The 21387-nt window shown below is 46.2% G+C and overlaps 2 long non-coding RNA genes across 3 annotated transcripts in view; one reads left to right on the top strand and one right to left on the bottom strand.

Moving 5' to 3' along the window:
* The window catches only part of LOC146059909 (uncharacterized), a 130085-nt gene extending 109084 nt beyond the window's left edge, over nucleotides 1–21001 (bottom strand). For both annotated transcript variants that reach the window (XR_014470335.1, XR_014470334.1), the window contains exons 1-2: nucleotides 20875–21001; nucleotides 5787–5882 (exon numbers count right to left, since the gene is read on the bottom strand). This is a non-coding gene — a long non-coding RNA (uncharacterized LOC146059909). The remainder of the gene's footprint in view (nucleotides 1–5786; nucleotides 5883–20874) is intronic.
* LOC146059910 (uncharacterized) lies at nucleotides 599–7068 on the top strand. The gene is made up of 3 exons (XR_014470336.1): nucleotides 599–773; nucleotides 6035–6126; nucleotides 6891–7068. It is a non-coding gene; the product is annotated as an uncharacterized LOC146059910 (long non-coding RNA).
* Nucleotides 21002–21387: the final 386 nt, after the last annotated feature.

Genomic DNA, 21387 nt, shown 5'->3' with positions numbered 1-21387 from the left:
TTGTGATGACAATGTAATTTTCTGTGATGAACTCTGTAGTAATGCTGGGTACACACCTGGACGACAAGGGTCTGATCCCATCAATCTAGATCCAATTCCGACCGATTGGATGTAGATTGTGTGGTGATTGGGCCCGTTTCTGTCCTGGTGTGGACCGATACCGATCCGATACGCGGTCCCGTGGGTCGGTCTGCCGTTATTTAGAGCTTTCCTGCAGCAGTTAGGATCTGAATAAAGACCATACTCCCGGGTGCGGGTTTCCAACGTGAGCGGGTCATGCCCCCCGCGTCATCATGAGCGGGTCGGAAGAAACACTGAGGACCCGCTCACGATGTGCATCGTGAGCGGGTCGTCCTGGTGTGTACCCCGCATAAGCTGTAACTATTCAAAATGTTATTTTAAGTACAATGTATATACTATCAGGTAAGCAAAGTTCTTAAAAATACTGTAGTTGCTATGAGACTGTTGAGCACCAAAGTTTGGAAATGAAATAGTCCACAAGTGTGTATATATACTAGTATTCTTGTCTGATACCATGTCCCTGTAAAAGATCTCACTCTGAAGCTTTTTAAAATGCTTTTATGTATTGTCACATCCACAGATTCCAGTAGTGGACCCCTCCACAGTGCCACCGCCAGCAAAGCGAAGGAGCATTGAGGCAGTAATAGTAGAGGAGCCTTCTGTTAAAGCTGGTGAACATCAGAGACAGATCTTGGGAACATCAGAGACAGACTTAAAGACCGATGTCTGTATGGAATTAAAAATAACCATAGGTGGGTTGAATATTGGCAATAGTACTTATGGCCTGATTCATGCTTGTACTGCACATGTCTTCATAGTAGCAAATGTTAAGGCTATGGGATCGCTAATCATCACAAGTGATAGTTCATAGTCACCAAGCCGTACACAAGGATCGGGGCAGAAAGCGGTGGGGACGGGGATCGTCCATGGGAACGCCCATCGATCTATGGGCATCCCCATGAAAAAGCTGGGCATTCCCATGGGTACGTTGGGGGGGATGATGTGTGCTGGGGGAAGGCGGTTGACGTCACCGGATGTCAGCCACAAGCCCCGTCTTTGTCCCGGCGCTCGCAAATAAAAAAGTCAGTTCATCACTGACTTCTATTTGTAAAGCCAGGATAAATCATGTGGTCGGTGACCATCAAATGATTTCTCCTGCAGTGGAGGGATGTGAGGGGATGTGTTTTCGTTACACATCCCCTCCTATAGGAGTGAGGGGAATTGGCGAGGGGGGTGCGGGGCATGTATTCAGCAGGTTGGTGGGGCAGAGTCACAGGCGCTCAGTAAGCTAAGATCCTTGCAGCTTACCAAGCAAACTGGACCAGGGCCTGTAAGCAAGAACATGACAGTATCTTGGTGCGTGCGCAGTGTGATCCCGGCACATGCCCAATCTATATGAACATAGGCATTGCATACAAACATGGATTAGACTGATGAGATTATGACAGCATCTTACACGTAATCTTCTTTACAATTTAGGGATAAATTTACTAAGATGGAAGTTCTATTAAAGATGGGACTTTGCCCATAGCAACCAATCAGATTATACTATCTATACAGTACCTACTAGAACAGTGGTTCCCAAACTGTGTTCCTAGGCACCCTGGGGTGCCTCAGGACACTTGCAGGGGTGCCTTGGGTTGGTGGACCAAGATCAATTCATATCATTTATGGTCAATGTACCAGGCAAAACCAGTGCTGGTGGCTGCCAATCATAATATATGTGGACAAACAGGAGCAAATCCTGTCCCTCACTAGATAAATGGGACATATAAACACAATGCACTTAATTTAATATTATTTTTTGAATTTCTGAATAAGAAGCATTTGGCCTAGGGGTGCCTTGAAAATATTTTGATGCTCTAGGGTGCCGTTATTCAAAAAAGTTTGGGAATCACTGTACTAGAAGATAATAGAATCTGATTGGTCACTATGGGCAACATCCCATCTTCAACAGAACTCCAATCTTATTATATTTACCCCTTTAAATCTAATTCAATGTACTGCTGCTTTTTGGGGCTATATACATACATACATACTGTATAGCACACACAGCATACATACACAAACACAGCATACCAGGGACGTGCAGTCAGGGGAGGCAGGGGAGGCAGAGCCTCCCCTGTCATTAATGATTAATATAATACAATTAAAAGAAAATACTTATGACACATATTATGTGTCATAAGTATATGCTTTGTATTATTATAATCATTTTTACCTTTTCTTTTTAATTAGTTTATGCGGCATCAAGAGCGGTGCCTCTCGCTGTCTGTATTACAGCAGCAGACACAGGGGCGGGCAGTGGGCAGGGCTGAGCTCCGGGGCTGTAAAAGCTCATTTAGAAAGGACATAAAGGCGGCACCTATAGCGGTGCCTCGGTGACAGGGACGTGCTTTCTGCCTATATGAAAGCATGCCCCTGTCACTGAGACAGATGTGATTGGGTACAGTGGTGCTGTCTCAGTGACAGGGGCGTGCATTCATCCAGGCAGAAAGCACGTCTCTGACCGTCACCGTAGCTCTTCTATAGGTGAGGTGCCCGCTATTTATAGCCATTTTTATAAGTCTTCTATTGCGGGGGGGGGGGGGGAGCGGGTCTTCTATTGCCGGGGGGAGCAGGACTTCCATTGCGGGGGGGAGCAGGACTTCCATTGCGGGGGGGAGCTGGACTTCTATTGCCGGGGGGGGAGCAGGACTTCCATTGCGGGGGGGAGCTGGACTTCTATTGCGGGGGGGAGCAGGACTTCTATTGCGGGGGGGGAGCAGGACTTCCATTGCGGGGGGAGCTGGACTTCTATTGCCGATGGGGGAGCACTGGAGCAGGACTTCTATTGCGGGGGGGGGGGGGGGAGCGGGACATCTATTGCCGGGGGACGCTGACCTGTATTGCCGGAGGGAGCGGGCGGATCTGGGCTGAGCTCCCAGCTTCTGCTGTTATCTGGACACCGGGCACCGGCGCACGCTGCGCTCCCTTTCCTGTCTGGTGTCACTCTTCTGCCTCCCGCCGGCGCTCTCGTTTTGTGTCCAGGTGCCTGTCCCAGGACGCTCTGGATCTCTGCTGGAGGTCTGTCTGGGCTGCTTGCAAGCAGTGGCTGGACCAACGGTAATGTGTGTCTGGGGGCTGTTTTTTTTTTTTATGGCACAGGTGTTTGTGTTAAGGGACAGAATTGTTTGTGTGTATCTGTGTATTTGTGTAAAGTGACAGAGGTGTGTATCTGTGTGCTTGTGTTGTGACAGAGGTGTGTATCTGTGTATTTGTGTAAAGTGACAGAGGTGTGTATCTGTGTGCTTGTGTTGTGACAGAGGTGTGTATCTGTGTATTTGTGTAAAGTAACAGAGGTGTGTATCTGTGTGCTTGTGTTGTGACAGAGGTGTGTATCTGTGTATTTGTGTAAAGTGACAGAGGTGTGTATCTGTGTGCTTGTGTTGTGACAGAGGTGTGTATCTGTGTATTTGTGTAAAGTGACAGAGGTGTGTATCTGTGTGCTTGTGTTGTGACAGAGGTGTGTATCTGTGTATTTGTGTAAAGTGACAGAGTTGTGTGTTTGTGTAAAGTGATAGAGGTGGAGGTGTGTACTATTTCTGTGTGTTTGTGTAAAATAAGTATATTTGCCTAATGTACTAGCCTCAGAGGTTATTTTAAACAGTTTTGGGCCAATATACTTCATTTAAAATCACACTTATTTTACACAATCACACAGAAACAGCACACACCTCTGTCACTTTACACAAATACACAGATACACAACACATACACAAACAAGTCTTAAGAGGCTATTACATTTGGCTGCATTTTTTTTTTTATTGAAAAATGTATGTAGGCAGACGCCATGGCGGCTTGGTGGAGCCAGCAATGGCGAACGCTGGGTCCAGGTTGCTTCTTTCAGCGCTGACAGGCAGGAGCTGTTCTTTCTGGTCACTGCTGCTTATGCAGGGGGCAGCTACCGCACCTGCCTGTCAGCGCAGAAGCAACCTGGTCCCAACGCTCCCCACAGAGCTTGTCGGTGCTGGCTCCGCCAAGTCAGTGCCTCACCAACCACAAACCTCACCGCACGTCCCTGCAGCATACACATACATGCACCACATAGACTGCATAAATACATACACAACATACGTACACTGCATACATACAGTACATAGAAATTGTCACCATCAGTATTGCTCCGTGTCTCTGAATGTCCTTCTGCCATTTCTTCTTGGATGTCATCTCGCCACCTCAAACTCAACATTTCCAAAACAGAATTAATTATCTTCCCACCAGCCAAGAGTAGTTACCAACCTGATATCTCTATCATTGTTGAGAACACAACAATTAATCCTACGCCACAAGCTCGCTGCCTAGGGGTCATCCTCGACTCTGAACTGTCCTTCATTCCTCACATTCAATCTGTCTCTAAATCATGTTACATGCATCTAAAAAACATATCCAAAATTTGTCTGTACCTTACACAAGAGACTGCAACAACTCTAATCCATGCACTCATATCACGCATTGATTATTGCCATGGCCACCTTACCGGTCTTCCTGAGAAAAGACTCTTACCACTACAAACTATTTTGAATGCAGCTGCGAGGCTGATCTTCCTGGCTAGATGTTCATCATCTGCTGATCCGCTCTGCCAGTCCCTCCATTGGTTGCCTGTATATTACCGCCTTCAATATAAAATACTTCTACATACATACAAAGCCATCACTCTGACTACACCGACTTATATCTCTTTGCTTATCTCAAAATATATCCCCACCTGACCTCTCCGCTCTGCACAAGATCTGCGTCTCTCATCCACAATCATTACTTGCTCCCACTTACACTTGCAGGATTTTTGTCGGGCAGCACCCATCTTATGGAATGCCCTTCCACGCACAGAATATGCTGCGCTATATAAGAAACTGTAAATAAATAATACATACATACATACACTCACACTGAATACATACATGTATACACACAAACACATCACTAACCAAAAGAGAGCAGAAGGACATCAACTGATATTGGGGTCCATGTAAGCTCGGAGCTGCTGCTGATCTTTATGGTTGCTCAGTGGCTCCCTCTGCTGGTGCCTGCGATATGCAGAGAGCTCTCTCTGCCAGGAGCAGCAGCACTGCAACTATCGTGCCACGTGAGAGGCCGTCCGAGGAGTGCAGAGACAGAGACAAGTCTGTATACATTGCTTAGTGCATTGCTTGATGGGACACCCTTAAGAGACAGGGGAGCCCTGGTTAAGTACCCAGTGAACCTCCCTTAATCCAGCTCTGCAGAAGAGGGAACTTGCCTAAAGTCCTCCATTTATAAAGGTTGTGCCTCGGAACAGGGAGGGTTGTAGGGTGTGGAGGGATACTAATGGCATTGTTACGGAGGTCCTACAATTACATAATTTACTGCTAAATCCAGGAGAGAACATTGCAGACATTTTGATAGCATAAGAAATAAGGGGAGCATTAAAAGTTCTCTGACTCGTCCATACAGGCAACCTTCAGGTTACCTTAATTTGAAAGAGTTATTCTCTGGTCATCAGCCATGATTACAATAGGAGTCTCCTGCTCTGCAGGAGTCATGGTGCACAGGTGTGGATAAATCTATCACTCCCTGCTTCAATAACTGCTGTTAGAGTAGGTTTAAGGTTAAGAAGAGGAGTATAAAAATAATGCTGTCCAGAGTACATGCAAAAGCTGCCAATATTTACCCTGTATGTAGAAAAATATGTATTTTCATCTCTTGCATTGCCACATAATGCATGCTAACCCTCTCCGCATACTTACATTCAGGATTCCAGCATTTGGGAATTCAGCGTTGGCATTCACATCAATGTCAGCATTCCAGTGCCCACCGGCATCTGTATTCTGACTGCCGACACCCTGTACAAATCAGAAAGATGTTGGATTTATTCCCAACTATTGTGTTTCTTCATTTTTTGTTTTGAATTTTTACTTTATAGAAAGTATAATACAGTAAGATGTATTTTGCTTATTATCTGTGTAAACAAGCTCACCGGTATTCTTCATTACAGATAAATCAAAGGTGGAGAATATAAACACACCTCCTAAAGCTGCCAGAAAACGCTTGTATACAGATATCACGTATACACCAAGAGTGGCACCCGTAAGGAAACCTTTGACTTATTCACTTGTTTTGTTTAGTTTTACAAATGTAATAGAAAAACTTACATCTCAGCTAAATACGCAGTCATTTAACATAAGCCTAGTGCACTTATTGCTTGTAAAAAAAAAATCCCCCACAGTATTTCTATACTCTTTCCTCTGTGGAGAGAGCACAGAACAGTGGGCCGTACAACTGGTGACCTGGCCCTGGGAATTCCTTGCTTCATATTCTCCTGAGGTAGGTGAGCTGTGACGTGAGAATGCAGCCACCTGGAAGTGAGGAGAGGTCCTTTATTTTTGGAATATACAGTATGAATTCTTCATTAGGGTGCTGCAACTGAACAGTAAAGCAACATAAATCACACATTCATCATGTTATAAACTATGCTGATGTTTATAACAATGTAGCCTGCCTGTTCACTAAAAACCAGTGACCTCACTGACAAACAGGGTCATGCTACCATGTTCCTAGGACATTGGTAGCTGAATTTACGAGATGGCTGCCTTTACTGGTGTGGGTTATTATAGGTACAGGTTATTGCGATGATAATGTCATTTTCTGTGCTGAAATCTATAGTAACTATAGTAAGTTCCTAAAAATACTAAAGTTGCTATGAGGTAATTGAGCACCAAAGTTTGCAAATCAAATAGTCTACAAATGTATATAATTTAGTATTTTGGTCTGACACCATGTCACTGTAAAATTTCTCATTCTGAAGCCACTGGACCTTTATAAAATGCTTTTATGTATTATCACTTCCACAGTTTCCTGCAGTTGACCCCGCCACAGCACCACCCCAGGTGAAGCGGAGAAGAACAGAGGCAGTAGTAGTCGAGAACTATAAACCAAACATGGAAGATGACCATCTGCTATTGGACTACCTGGTCTATAAGAGGATGCCATATAGGTTTTATAGAAGAACAATGCTGTCCTAAATGTACATCATAAGGACATTTCATCACTTGATAAGGCTTAGTACATATTGCCTTCAAATATATTTGTGACTGGGGCTCAAGCCAGGTCCTGTATTTATTTACATCAGCCTCCAGCACTTTTACAAAATGATATGACCTTGGCAAAACATTAAATTTCTGTAGTTTTTAGGCATTATGTGTTGAAGTACCTTCATTCTCCTTGTCTGGGTGTGAACTTTTACTGATCTCATTAATGAATGCTCCTTGTTGTTGATGGACAGAATTGCTAAAATGTATTGTGGCTTAAATGTCTTCAATTTCAAAAAGAGACTATGCTCGGAAAGCAGGCGTTTTCCACAGATGGTGTAATGGTTAGCATTACTGCCTTACAGCACTGAGGTCATGGGTTCGATTCCCACCATGGACCTAACTGTGCAGAGTTTGAATATTCTCCCCGGTGCTTGTGTGGTTTTACTTTGGTTTCCTCCCACAATCCAAAAATATATTGGTAGGTTAATTGGCTCCCAACAAAATTAACCCTAGAATGTCTGTGTGTGCGTATATATGTGGTAATGATATATAGATAATACATTGTTTTAGAGGGGGTGATCAGATTGAGGAGCTGTCCTCCACTAAATGATCAGAGTCCATCAGGAAGAAAGCTAGAGAACATGGGGCATTCTAAAAACCATATTACAGTATACTATAAGTATGTATTCTGCAAAAATGCACTCAACCTGTTTATGGTACACAACATTTTATAGATGATTTAAGGCAGGCATTTATTGTATAGGTCAGTGAGAGAGGCAAAGTCATCATTTTCATGACAATTCATTTTTAAATATGCAGAAAAGGTGATGTACTGTAGATTGTCCCTCAATCTATACTTCTAATAGAATGCTTTTTGCACCTTCCAGGTATATAGAGCAGATTTCAGTAAAGCAAGAAAAGCCAGTTATTTTGTGTCTGGAACAAACCATGTTGCTTTGCAAGGGGAGCAAATACTTTTATAGTGTTTCTCTGTAGGGTAAATGCTGGCTGCTTTTGCATGTAGCCCACAGACATCATTATTTTTACACTGCAATTTAGTTATCAGTTTGAACACAACTCACCCAAATGAACATGAACATGTTACATCTGCTCCACCTGCAGTGCACATAGGGCCATAGGCGTGCGCAGCCCATTTTCTTAGGGGGTGCACCATGGGGGGGGGGCGTGTCCATCACCATCTATTGGGCGTGTCTATCACCGCCTATGGGTATCAATACAAACTAAATAGGTGACTTAGTTATGTATATGCACTTCAGAATACTAAAAATAGGGACAGTGCGCGCCGAAGGTGCGCTGCAAAAATTTACACTGTAATGCCCATTACATATAATGCATTGCACAGTAATGCCCATTCCACATAATGCCATCCAACATAATGCTCATTCCACATAATGCCACACACCATAATGCTCATCACACAGTAATGCCCATTCCACATATTGCCACACATCGTAATGCCCATTCCACATGCCAGGGCTTGACAATTTTTTGTAAAATAGGGACCAAAGAGACAGTGTGCGCACCTAAAATTGACACTGTAATGCCTATTACACGTCACACAGACATTACATAGTATAACACATGCCATAATGCCCATTACATGTTGTGCCTCACACGGTTATTACGTCTCAGACTATGATGCCCATTACACATTATGCCACACACCATGATGCCCATTAAACAATATGCCACACACCGTGATGCCCATTACACATTATTACACATTATTTGACACAAGTGATGCCCATTACACATTATTTGACACAAGTGATGCCCATTACACATTATGCCACACACCATATGGCCCATTACATGTTGCGCCTCACAATGTGATACCCATTACAAGTGCGCCTCACACCGTGATACCCATTAGACGTTGTGCCTCACACTGTGATGCCCACTACGTCTCAGACCGTCATGCCCATTACACATTAAGCCACACATCATGTTGCCCATTACACATTATTACACATTATTTGACACACGTGATGCCCATTACACATTATGGGGGGGAGGGACATGACAGGGGTGGGCGGGGGAGAGGGGAGTGTAAGAAAGGAAAGGCTGGGAAGAGCAAGGGGAGGATTATATATATGTAAGTACAGTATGTGTGTGTGTGTTTATATATATATATATATATATATATATATATATATATAGATATATATATATATCTATATATATATCTATATATATATCTATATATATATATATATATATATATATATATATATATATATATATATATTGTGGGGTTTTAGCATCAAACGGGTAGGCACAGGTGAGGATTTGGCACAGACTTAGACAGTGACATCACGGCTTGGGTCCAAAACAGGGCTTGCCTGAGTTTTATTGCAGCACTCAGAGCAAGAAACTAACAACAGCCTTTACACTTCAGGCAAAACAGAAAACAAAAACCTGCTCGTCTGAGCTCTAACTAAACAGAATAAACGTCCCTCTCTATACCAGGGCCACACTATGTGACACTGGACGCATACAGCAGATATAGATCAAGTAATGCAGTACTTACAGCCTTGTCTCTCTCTAGCAGCAGCTTACTGCCTCCAACACCCAGGGAGAGAGAGAGCACTATGGAGAGGGCTGACTCCTTTTTAAAGAATCAGGTGCTCTCCTGATTACCAGCCCAGGACAGAACACCCTTTGTAAGCCGGAGCTTACCACACAGATTGAAATAGCCTGCAGTCTATATGCCATAAGACAGGATTCTAGGGGAAAGGTACCTGCCGTCTATGACTTTCCCTGCCACTGTCTTACATACCCTCCCCCTCTGTTCGAACCTGTGGGGTCGGACACTGTCTGCCAACTGGCAGTATGTTCGGGATAGGGCATCGGCATTACCCTGAAGCCTTCCTGCTCTGTGTTCCACTGTAAATTTGAAATTTTGCAAATTGAGAAACCATCTCGTGACCCTTGCATTTCTCTCTTTGGCTTGGTACATCCATGTAAGTGGGGAGTGGTCAGTGATTAATCTAAAGGAGCGTCCTAAGAGATAGTACATTAGGGATTCAAGGGCCCACTTGATTGCTAAGCACTCCCGCTCAACTATACTGTAGTTTCTCTCCGCAGGTGTGAGCTTCCTGCTCAAATATGTTACCGGGTGTTCCTCTCCACCAACTTCTTGGGAGAGGACAGCACCTAGTCCCACATCAGAAGCATCAGTCTGTACGACAAACTCTTTTTTAAAATCTGGAGTGATCAGGACTGGTTGATTACAAAGGGCCACTTTTAATTCTTGGAATGCCCTTTCAGCCTCTGGGTTCCAGCTGACCATAACTGCCTTACCTCCTTTGGTAAGATCGGTTAGGGGCGCTGCCATGGTTGCAAACTGGGGAATGAACCTACGGTAATACCCCAGAATTCCCAAAAAAGCCCTGACTTGTTTTTTTTGTCGAAGGACGAGGCCAGTTTTGGATAGCCTCCACTTTATTTATTTGAGGCTTTATTATACCTCTCCCGATAACATACCCCAGGTAACGTGCCTCCTCGAGGCCTAAAGTACACTTTTGTGGGTTCGCTGTCAACCCCGCCTCTCTGAGGGAATTTAGCACCGCCTGGACTTTGGGTAAATGACTCTTCCAGTCATCACTAAAAATTATGATGTCGTCTAGATATGCCGAGGCATACTGACGATGGGGTTTAAGAACAATGTCCATTAACCTTTGAAAAGTTGCTGGAGCCCCATGCAACCCAAAAGGCAAACAGAGATATTGAAACAGACCATCGGGGGTGACAAACGCTGTTTTCTCTTTGGCACTATCGGTAAGAGGTACTTGCCAGTAACCTTTAGTTAAGTCGAGGGTAGAGAAATATCTAGCATGACCAAGTCTTTCAATTAACTCATCAACTCTTGGCATTGGGTAGGCATCAAATTTTGATACCTCGTTCAGCTTCCGGAAGTCATTACAGAAGCGCAAAGAGCCATCTGGTTTTGGAATTAATACAATCGGGCTTGACCACTCACTTTTAGACTCCTCGATAACCCCTAGGTCTAACATTTTCTGGACCTCCCCAGATATGGCCTGTCTACGCGCTTCTGGTACTCTATAGGGTTTTAAGCGTACCCGAACTCCAGGTTCGGTGACAATGTCATGTTTTATGGCTGTGGTGCGCCCTGGAAGTTCTGAGAACACATCATAATTCCTTTGTACTAACTCTTTAGTTTCCTGCTTCTGGGATTTGGACAGGGTCTCTGACACACGCACCTCTGGGCTATCACTAGAGGGGGCACTTACAGCTGTCAGAGCCTCTCTGTCTTTCCAGGGTTTAATTAAGTTCACATGGTACAACTGTTCTTGCTTCCGTTTACCTGGTTGATACACTTTATAATTTACACTTCCCACTTTTTCGATGATCTCATAAGGCCCTTGCCACTTAGCAAGAAATTTGCTTTCTACGGTGGGCACTAATACCAACACGCGATCACCTGGGTTAAAGCTTCTTACCCCGGCTGACCTGTTATACACTCGACTTTGTGCTTCTTGGGACTGCTCTAAGTGTTCCCTGACTATAGGCATGACCGCAGCAATTCTGTCTTGCATAAGAGAAATATGCTCAATGACACTCTTGTAGGGTGTAGTCTCCTGTTCCCAAGTTTCCTTTGCTATATCAAGCAGTCCACGAGGATGTCTGCCATATACTAGCTCAAAAGGGGAAAAACCTGTGGATGATTGGGGCACCTCACGGACCGCAAACATCAAATAAGGCAGAAGACAGTCCCAGTCCTTCCCATCTTTGCTCACTACCCTCTTCAACATCCCCTTTAATGTTTTATTAAACCTTTCAACAAGACCGTCAGTTTGTGGGTGATACACCGATGTACGTAGATGCTTAATTTTCAACAGTTTACACAACTCTTTCGTGACTTTAGACATGAAGGGGGTTCCTTGATCGGTAAGGATCTCTTTGGGTATGCCGGTACGGGTAAACATGTTGAAGAGTTCTTTTGCTATGGACTTTGAAGAGGTATTCCGTAAAGGAATAGCCTCAGGGTAACGAGTGGCGTAATCCAACACCACGAGAATATACTGAAATCCCCTTGAGGATTTTACCAAAGGGCCGACCAGGTCCATTGCAATCCTGTCAAAGGGCACTTCAATAATAGGTAACGGAACCAGGGGACTTCTAAAATGTGTCATGGGAGCCGTCAGCTGACAGTCAGGGCAGGACTTGCAGTAGTCTTCTACTGCGCGGTGAACCCCGGGCCAGTAAAACCGTTGCAACACGCGTTGTGTGGTCTTTTCAGTACCTAAGTGTCCTCCCATCGCGTGTTTGTGAGCAAGGTCTAAGACCATTCTACGGTATGGCCGGGGCACCGCCAGCTGCTCAACTATCTCCCCACAGATTTTATCTACCCGATACAGTAGATCCTGGTTAATGGCCATATATGGGAACTCTTTGTCAGCATTGGGGTATTGGGGCTCACCATTTATGACTTTAGGATTTTCCCTAGCTCTTAATAAGGTGGGATCTCTAAGTTGAGCAGTCCCAAAATTATCACGTGACATCTCTAGTTCAGGCATATCACACGCTTCTTCCTGCTCCTCAGCTTCACCTGCAAGAACAGCTAGGGGAAAACTGTCAGATTCAATAGTGGTCACCCCTACCGTTTGAACCTCAGTATCCTGATCAAAAGGCTCAGGACTAATCACAGGGCACACATTCTCATTATTAACATCATTTCTAGTGCAGTGTACATTCTTTTTCCACAAGTCCCAGAACAATGGGAAGTCTCTTCCCAGGATCACACTATGCATCAGGGTCTCTACCACGCCCACTTCATGGGACACAGTTCCACAAGTACTCTTTAGCTGGACTAAAGCTGTGGGATACTCCTTGGTGTCCCCATGTATGCACAAGACCCCTATGTAACGTCCTGTGAGTGTCCCAGGGTCTACCAAGCTGGCATGGATGAGAGTAACTAAACTCCCAGAGTCCAGAAGAGCTCTCCCGGGATAACCATCCACCTTTACATGACAAATTTGCTGTCCAGTTTCTGACACAGTCTCAGCAGAGAAAACAGAACGTGCATATAAAGAGCTTCGCCTGGCTGTATCACACTCCATTGGCTCAGAAGTAAGGGGGCAATTGGCAGCAATATGCCCAGGTCCATGACAACGCCAACACTGTATGCGGCCCCAGTCTTTTTGCGACCCAGGTTTGGACCCTACTGTCCCTTGGGAACGCCTCTCCACTGTTTGTTCCCCATCTAGGCCACCTCCCTTTACAACATTATTCACCCCTCTAGTAAACGGAACAGTCTTACCAGATGATCCGGCCGATTTGCTGTTCTTGAGGGTGGAATGTCCAGGAGGCACTTCTTGGATTAGATTTTCAGTAGCTCTGTACCTCTCAACCAAGTTGACAAGCCCCTCAGCATCATTAGGGTCGCCGTGACCGACCCAGCGCTGAACCTTTGGAGGTAAGGAACAAAGATACTTGTCCAGCACGACTCTCTCCACGATCTGCGCTGGTGTAGACTCCTCTGGCTGTAGCCATTTCCTTACCAGGTGGACCAGGTCATACATTTGGGACCGCGCAGGTAACTGTTCAGAAAAAGTCCAGTTATGCACCTTCCGGGCACGCACACTCATGTTTACGCCTAAGCGAGCAAGGATCTCTCCCTTGAGTTTCGCGTAGTCGTTAGCATCCTGCTCACTCAGATCAAAATACGCCTTTTGTGGTTCTCCAGTTAGAAAAGGTGCTACCACACCTGCCCATTGATCCACGGGTAACTGTTCACGCTCTGCTACACGTTCAAACACCGCAAGAAAGGCCTCTACATCATCCGTGAGAGTCATCTTTTGCAGAGATTTCTGTACTGCAGCCCGTGTGGCTGGAAGCAAGGGTTGGGGTGTTTGCACACTCTGCGCCACACTCTTAGCCACATTCTGTATTTGCTCTTGTAATTGCAGATTAATTTGCTGCTGTTCCTTTAAGGCTAGTCTGTTGGATTCAAGCAGCAAAACATTGGTTTCAGCCTGGGCACGCATGGCCTCCTCATGCACCTTTTGCTGACATGCGTTTGCCTGCACCAAGTGTTTTAAAAGGTCCTCCATTTTAACAGTCTCCTGTTGCAGTGTTACAGCAGCCTTTAGCCAGGACATGCAAGTATCAGTGCACTCCAGACACTCACTTGTGGCTGGTTGCCTTTAGCAACAACTTCCAGCTTGCTGTAGCAAAAGTCCTATAGTTCGATGTATGTCTCTTTAAGTGAGATGCTTGCTCGCATTCTCCACCATATGTGGGGTTTTAGCATCAAACGGGTAGGCACAGGTGAGGATTTGGCACAGACTTAGACAGTGACATCACGGCTTGGGTCCAAAACAGGGCTTGCCTGAGTTTTATTGCAGCACTCAGAGCAAGAAACTAACAACAGCCTTTACACTTCAGGCAAAACAGAAAACAAAAACCTGCTCGTCTGAGCTCTAACTAAACAGAATAAACGTCCCTCTCTATACCAGGGCCACACTATGTGACACTGGACGCATACAGCAGATATAGATCAAGTAATGCAGTACTTACAGCCTTGTCTCTCTCTAGCAGCAGCTTACTGCCTCCAACACCCAGGGAGAGAGAGAGCACTATGGAGAGGGCTGACTCCTTTTTAAAGAATCAGGTGCTCTCCTGATTACCAGCCCAGGACAGAACACCCTTTGTAAGCCGGAGCTTACCACACAGATTGAAATAGCCTGCAGTCTATATGCCATAAGACAGGATTCTAGGGGAAAGGTACCTGCCGTCTATGACTTTCCCTGCCACTGTCTTACAATATATATATATATATATATATATATATATATATATATATATACACAAACTCATAATGTCCTTGTAAATGTGGAAGTGCTGCCTTACTTTCACTTATGTGGATGCCTGGTGGGGCAGACAGGCTGTGCACAACGTGACTTCTACAGCACTGCAGGTCCTCCACACCTCCTTTCTTCTTTCTGAAGCCTGCGTGCTCAGCCAGTCACTGAGACGCAGGCTGCTGTGTCAGATATGATTGGACAGCTGAGCCATCGCTCAGCTGTCCTGTCCTATACGGCGCCGGCACCCTATATGGTGCTGTCAATCAACTGCAACTAGGTCCTGGGACCCGGAGCAGAGCGCAGCGCAGCGCGATGCCGCGATAACTTAACTAAACACACAGCCTGTCCCTGGCAGGCGTCGGCACCCACCGCAGACCCCGCTGGCGGGGTCTGCCTGGCTGCAATCGTGCGGGGGGTGCCCAGTCATTAGGAGGTGCCTGTACACCCCTGGCACCCCCCGTGCGCACGCCTATGCATAGGGCCTTATTCTAGTTCACTCTTTGAGGTAAATTCCTTCTTAGCTGGACAAAACCATGTGCACTGCAGGGGGGCAGGTGTAACATGTGCAGGGAGATTTAGCTTTGGGTGAGTTATTTTGTTTCTGTGCAGGGAAAATACTGACTGCTTTATTTTTACACTGCAATATAGATCTCACTTTGAAGAAAAACCCCACCCAAATCTAACTCTCTCTGCACAAGTAACATCTGCCCCACCTGCAGTGCACATGGTTTTGGCCAGCTAAGAAGGAATTTGCCTCTAATTTTTTTGGGGCCCGGCATACCTCTCGGCGGCCCTGGTACCCTCAAGGATAAGCCATGGGCTGCAAACACTTTGGGGCAAACATGGGTGCAAATCGGTTGGATGAAGGGGCAATACAGAAACTACAAAATTTAACAAATACTGGTACTGACCCAGCTATACAGGAGCTGCCAAATAGAGACTGTATTGAGCCATGTAGTCAGTAACCATTGAGTAGATACTCACCCAGCTCTTCAGGAACTGCCATGTAGATAATGGGATTGAACCAGCTATCCAGGAACCAAAAGAATGGACTTAAATCAGAGGATAGCATGTATGATAGTACCCATGTGTGCCCACCATCAGTCTACAAAGGTGACCAATCTTTTGAAGCAAAAGGAAGTCACAGATAAGGATGTTTTACACTCATCATAGAAGACAGCTCTGTACCTTTGCCTTATGGATAGTCTAGTCATACTGTATATCAGTATGCCAGTTATGTGGCCACTTCTGCCAAATATCTTATCATTTTGCTGTAGACTCTGCTAGTTTGACAAGTGATCCTGTAATGGAAGACACAAGTAGAATGTCAAGACTCATGGTCATAGCCTCCCATAAAGGGTTTAACATTTATTCATTGCTGTATCCAAAATTTCCTACAGACTTTCAAGTGATTATCTTTCACCTTATTACCTGGCCTGACCAATGAGCTGACACCACTCCCTATATTATCCAGACTCAGGGAACAGCTCATTGCCTGAACAACTGAGTTTTTTTCCCCAAGACTGGAAGTGTATCATGCAATTGCTCCAGTGAATACTTCTCTGTAAGCAACTGTTGTTACCTGCTTCATTCTGCCAATGTTACACCATCTATCAGCACCACGGCTTCCACGCCACACACAAACTTGCTTTCAGCGCTCAATTAATAGCCTGACCATTGTACTTATGGTTCATCTCATCAACTTCTATACTCTTTGCTTAGCTTACCATTCTCATGATATCTGCTCTGAATTGTACCGGATACTCACTGTACATGTAAGTATACTCTGTGGTTCACTTGGGTTACTGCATTTTCTTGTTAACTACTATTGGTTTCCAAGATTTGTGTTGGCTGGAGTGCATGACGAGTTACAGTCTATACACTCGTGTCTAATGCTGTTTTACCTGTATTCTTACATAGGACTCTGGTTCCTGGTTTGGGATCAGATTCCTTTCTGCCAGTGCTATGCTGATATGGGTGCTAAGTGTTGCCTTGCTTTTAGTGCATGTCTCTAAGGCCCTTATTCTGATCGGTGCGGCCGGAGCCGAATATGCGGCCAGGACCGTGCGTGCGAAACCCCGCCTTCCATACGGATCGCCAACTCCGTCCGTATGCGGTAAGAAGCTGGCCGAACGGACCGCACGTGTATTTTTCACGGAATACGCCTCCTCCATCTAAGGGAACCTCCCCCATCATTCGATGCTCCACCAGCTCCCGCAACCTCAGACCACACAGACATGTTTCCGTGCAAAAGCAGGGATCTGGGCGGGCAGCTGACATCCGGCGATGTCATATGTCCGCCCCCTACACGTGCGTCACGACTGCATTACCATACGTACGCCCAGCGTTTGCATGGGAACGCCCATGAAATGCGGGGCGTATGCATATGGTAATGAGCCCAAATAGCCCTTCACGCCCCTCTCCACCCCCTGTTCGGAGTGTTCACAGATCATGCGGGATTTGGCCGTACGCCCCGCTCGCACATGCGCAGAGACGCCTCTGCACATGCGCAGACACAAAACATCGGCGGGCCGAACGCACGCGGATATATCCGCACCGATCAGAATAAGGGCCTAAATGACTGACTGACTGGTCTTAATTGATCCCTATGTAAAAGGTGTCTGGTGACTCCTGGTTACATTTCAGTGTCCTTGAATATCATGTCCGTGTGTCACTAGTGTGTCTGACATCTTATATTCTTGTGATATCCTCCCACAACAGAAGTTCCTAACACCTCTGTTATAAGTTGTGAAAGTTACAGTATACATTTTTTTTTAACTAATTACAGTATAGATGGAGCCATGCTCATCCGTTGCGCCAGCGCGCATAGGCGAGGATTTTAGCGTGCCACTTTTGTAGCACACTCCGGTACATGAGGCATGCCATACAATATGTATGCAATACAAATCGCCGCGACTGGTCTCCACTAATCCAGCTGCAAATTGATATACAGTACAGTAAAGATGGAGCCACGTCATTTGCCGAGAATGGGACGCGCTTGCGTATCATATGCTTGTGCATCTCATTATTGGCAAACAGTGCTCCGGCTCCAACTGTGCAGGACAGTACAATACAAGCTCAGGCAAATGGGCCATGTAATGTACAGTGGTCAGGTGGAGCATCCGGTCCCCTAGGCAACATAACATCCTGCAGTTCCCGTGGAGAAAGCATAACTGATAGCAGAAGATCACTCTTTACGGGAAACGGCCATTGGATCACCGGCAAGTAGGTCAACAAGTGTTAGGTCAACAAACATTAGGGAGTAAGGTCGACTGGGTCACTAGGTTGACATATTTTTTGAGCTGACAGGCGGTATTTCATGCCCTACCATCCACTAGGGTATGGTGGGAGAATAAAATAGTGTGCCTGAATCATGGCGAGTGCAACCAGTCATGCGGGGAGATGCGGTGGTCGGTTTCGGTTTCCATGCCGTCATGACATGTGTCAACAGGCATTATTTCATGCCCTACCATCCACTAGGGCGTGGCGGGAGAATAAAATAGTGTGCAGAGCGTAGCGAGGCACCGTGCCCGAAGCATGGCGAGTGCAGAGTATTATGTAACAATACAGGTATACACCCCTTTAACGTTTTGGTGTTTGGGTTCTTATTTTTTTTAAAGCATAAAAAACACTAAAATCACAGAATTTAGGTTTTTTTTTTTTCTCCTACGCTATTATTAACCTCAATAGCATTCATCTCCACTCATTTCCAGTCTATTCTGAACACCTCACAATAATGTTTTTAGGCCGAAAGGTTGCACCAAAGTAGTTGGATAACTATGATAAGCGACACAAGTGGGCGGCACAAACACTAGACTGATACGGCACACTAAGCATCACCCCTGGACTTATATGGCACACTTAGCATCACTCCTGGACTAATACAGCACACTTGGCAGCACCCCATGAATTATACAGCAGACTTGGCTTACCCCAGGAATTATACGGCACAGATGGTGGCACCCCTGACCTGATACAGCACACATGACGGCACACATGGTATTATACGGCACAGATGGCACAACCCCTGGACTGATACGGCAAACATGGCAGAAGGCACGGAATTATACGGCAGACATATTCCTGCAGTAAAAAAAAAAATTTGTATTCTTTTAATAAAAAAAAAAAGAGCAGCACACCAGGAATTATACGGCAGACTTAGCAACAACCCATGAATTATACGGCACTCTTGGCTCACCCCTGGACTACAGCACATTTAACAGCCCTTGCCCTTGCAGTAAAAGTAAAAAAGGGCAGCTCCCCAGGTCTGATACGGGACACATGGGGACACCCCTGGAATTATACGACACACATGGGGGCACCCCTGGACTGATTTGGGACACATGGGGGCACCCATAGAATTATATGGCACACATGGGGCCATCCATGGAATTATACGGCACACATGGGGGCACCCATAGTTATATGGCACACATGTGGGCACCCCTGGACTGATATGGGACACATGGCGGCACCCCTGGACAGATATGGGACACATGCGGGCACCCCTGGACTGATGCAGCACACATGCGGGCACCCTGGACTTATACTGGGCACTGGCAGCAGTAATTAAAAAAATTTTTTTTGCTTTTATTTTCTTTATTTAATTAAAATAATGCAGCCCCCTCTGTAGCACTGGCAGCCCCCTCTATGCATAAATCAAAACTCCCCCGTCCCTGTCACCCCCCCACAGCAGGTTTCTCCCTCACCCCCCTCAGCAGACAGCATGGACACACCCGTGCTGTCTGAAATCACCAGCCTGTTTGAAAATGGTGCCGACTACCCAGTGGCGTAACTATATATCTTGCGCCCCCCCGCCAAACTTTTTCGGCGCCCCCCCCATACCTGACAGCCGCATCTGCGGTCACTGTCCCGTCCAGACTCCCTCAGTCACCGCTGCGCTGCTCCAGTCTTCGCTGCGCTGCTGCCCGGCCGCATCTGCGGTCACTGGGGTAGATTTATTATAGCGGCGCCTATCGCGCCGCTATAACAGTTCCTGCTTCGCCTCATTAGCGAGGCGAAGCAGGAGGGGACACCGACAAGATCTATTAAGATCTTGCCGCCGGAGTGGGGGAGCGCTAACTCCCCCCTCAGGCGATGTCCCTCCTGGAGACAGTGCATCAGTTAATACTGATGCGCCGTCTCCTTCCCCCCCGGCCGGCTTACTGCGCATGCGCGGGATCTCGCTAGTCTCGCGAGATCCCAGCGCAGCTCAGCTCCAGCAGCAGGGACAGTGCTGTCCCTGCTGTTAGGTATAGGCATCGCCGCCTGCAGCTGACGAAGTCGACAGCTGCAGGCGGCGGAACGGTCAGCGATGCTGACCGTTCATAAATCTGGCAGGAGGCAGGGGCGCAGTGCAAAATATCGCCCCTGCGCTATGCCTCCTGCCCCACACCGCCGGCGTTAGAGTAAACGCTCGGCGGGTGTGATAGATTAGGCGATGCGCTATCCCCTGCTTCAGCGCACGGGGATAGCGCATTTACACATCAACGCCACTTCGTAAATCTACCCCATTGTCCCGTCACTCGCTCTCTGCGCCGGCTCCTGCTGATAATGAAAAGTGACTCTTAGAAAATGGCTGCCAAAACTGTCTGCAATACGGGGGCAGCCATTTTCTAAGTGTCACTTTTCATTATCAGCAGGAGCCGGCGCCGGGAGCGAGTGACGGGACAGTGACCGCAGATGCGGCCGGGCAGCAGCGCAGCGGGTAACTATAGCACCGCAGCCCCCCCGGCGCCCATAGTTACTCTGCGCCTCCCTGCCACGGCAGGGGCTGTGGAGGCTTAGTTACGCCACTGCGACTACCGGGAACTATATATCCCCAGGTCTCGCGAGAATCCGACAGCGGGAAGATGACGTTCGGCCTCATTTTGGACTCGCTCATCCCTAGTTGAAACCTTCATTTTTATGCTTTTACAATGATCTGTACTTAACATAAAGGGCAAGCAACTTACATTTTACTTTGTCTTTCCTTTGAGTTGGAATTCCAGCTTTCCCCTCATTGAAGTAAAACTTCTTCTGTTACAACTTCTGCGATCACTCCACTACCGGTCCCATGTTTCGTGCCCTTAAATTCATCATCTATTAAAAAAGAAAAGTATCTTAACATGTCCCCTTTTGTTACAATAAGCGCAAGGGGGAATTTATCCGCTATAGTTCCAAGTAGCTAAACATCAGTGTCAGAACGGCATTTTGGTTTAGTGCCACTATGGCTTGCAATGGGACCAGGCTTTAGCATGTTTCAGCAGTTATAACCATTAACGTCAAAAAATGTAAAACTAAAAACCACAAGTTTTAAAAATCAGCCTACTTCTTCCAACTAATCTGTGAGGTAAAGCACATCCTACAAAATATGCATGTTTTGGCATGTCAACACTTGAACACAAGGAACACTGGGGCAGATGTATTAAGCCTTAACAAGAGATAAATGCAAGGGTGATAAAGAGAGATAAACGTCCAGCCAATCA

This window comes from Crinia signifera, chromosome 2 (genome assembly GCF_055691185.1).
Source record: "Crinia signifera chromosome 2, ASM5569118v1, whole genome shotgun sequence".
In the NCBI taxonomy this organism is placed as follows: domain Eukaryota; kingdom Metazoa; phylum Chordata; class Amphibia; order Anura; family Myobatrachidae; genus Crinia; species Crinia signifera.
Note: the sequence above shows the minus strand (reverse complement) of the source record. Positions and strands in the feature narration are given on the sequence as shown.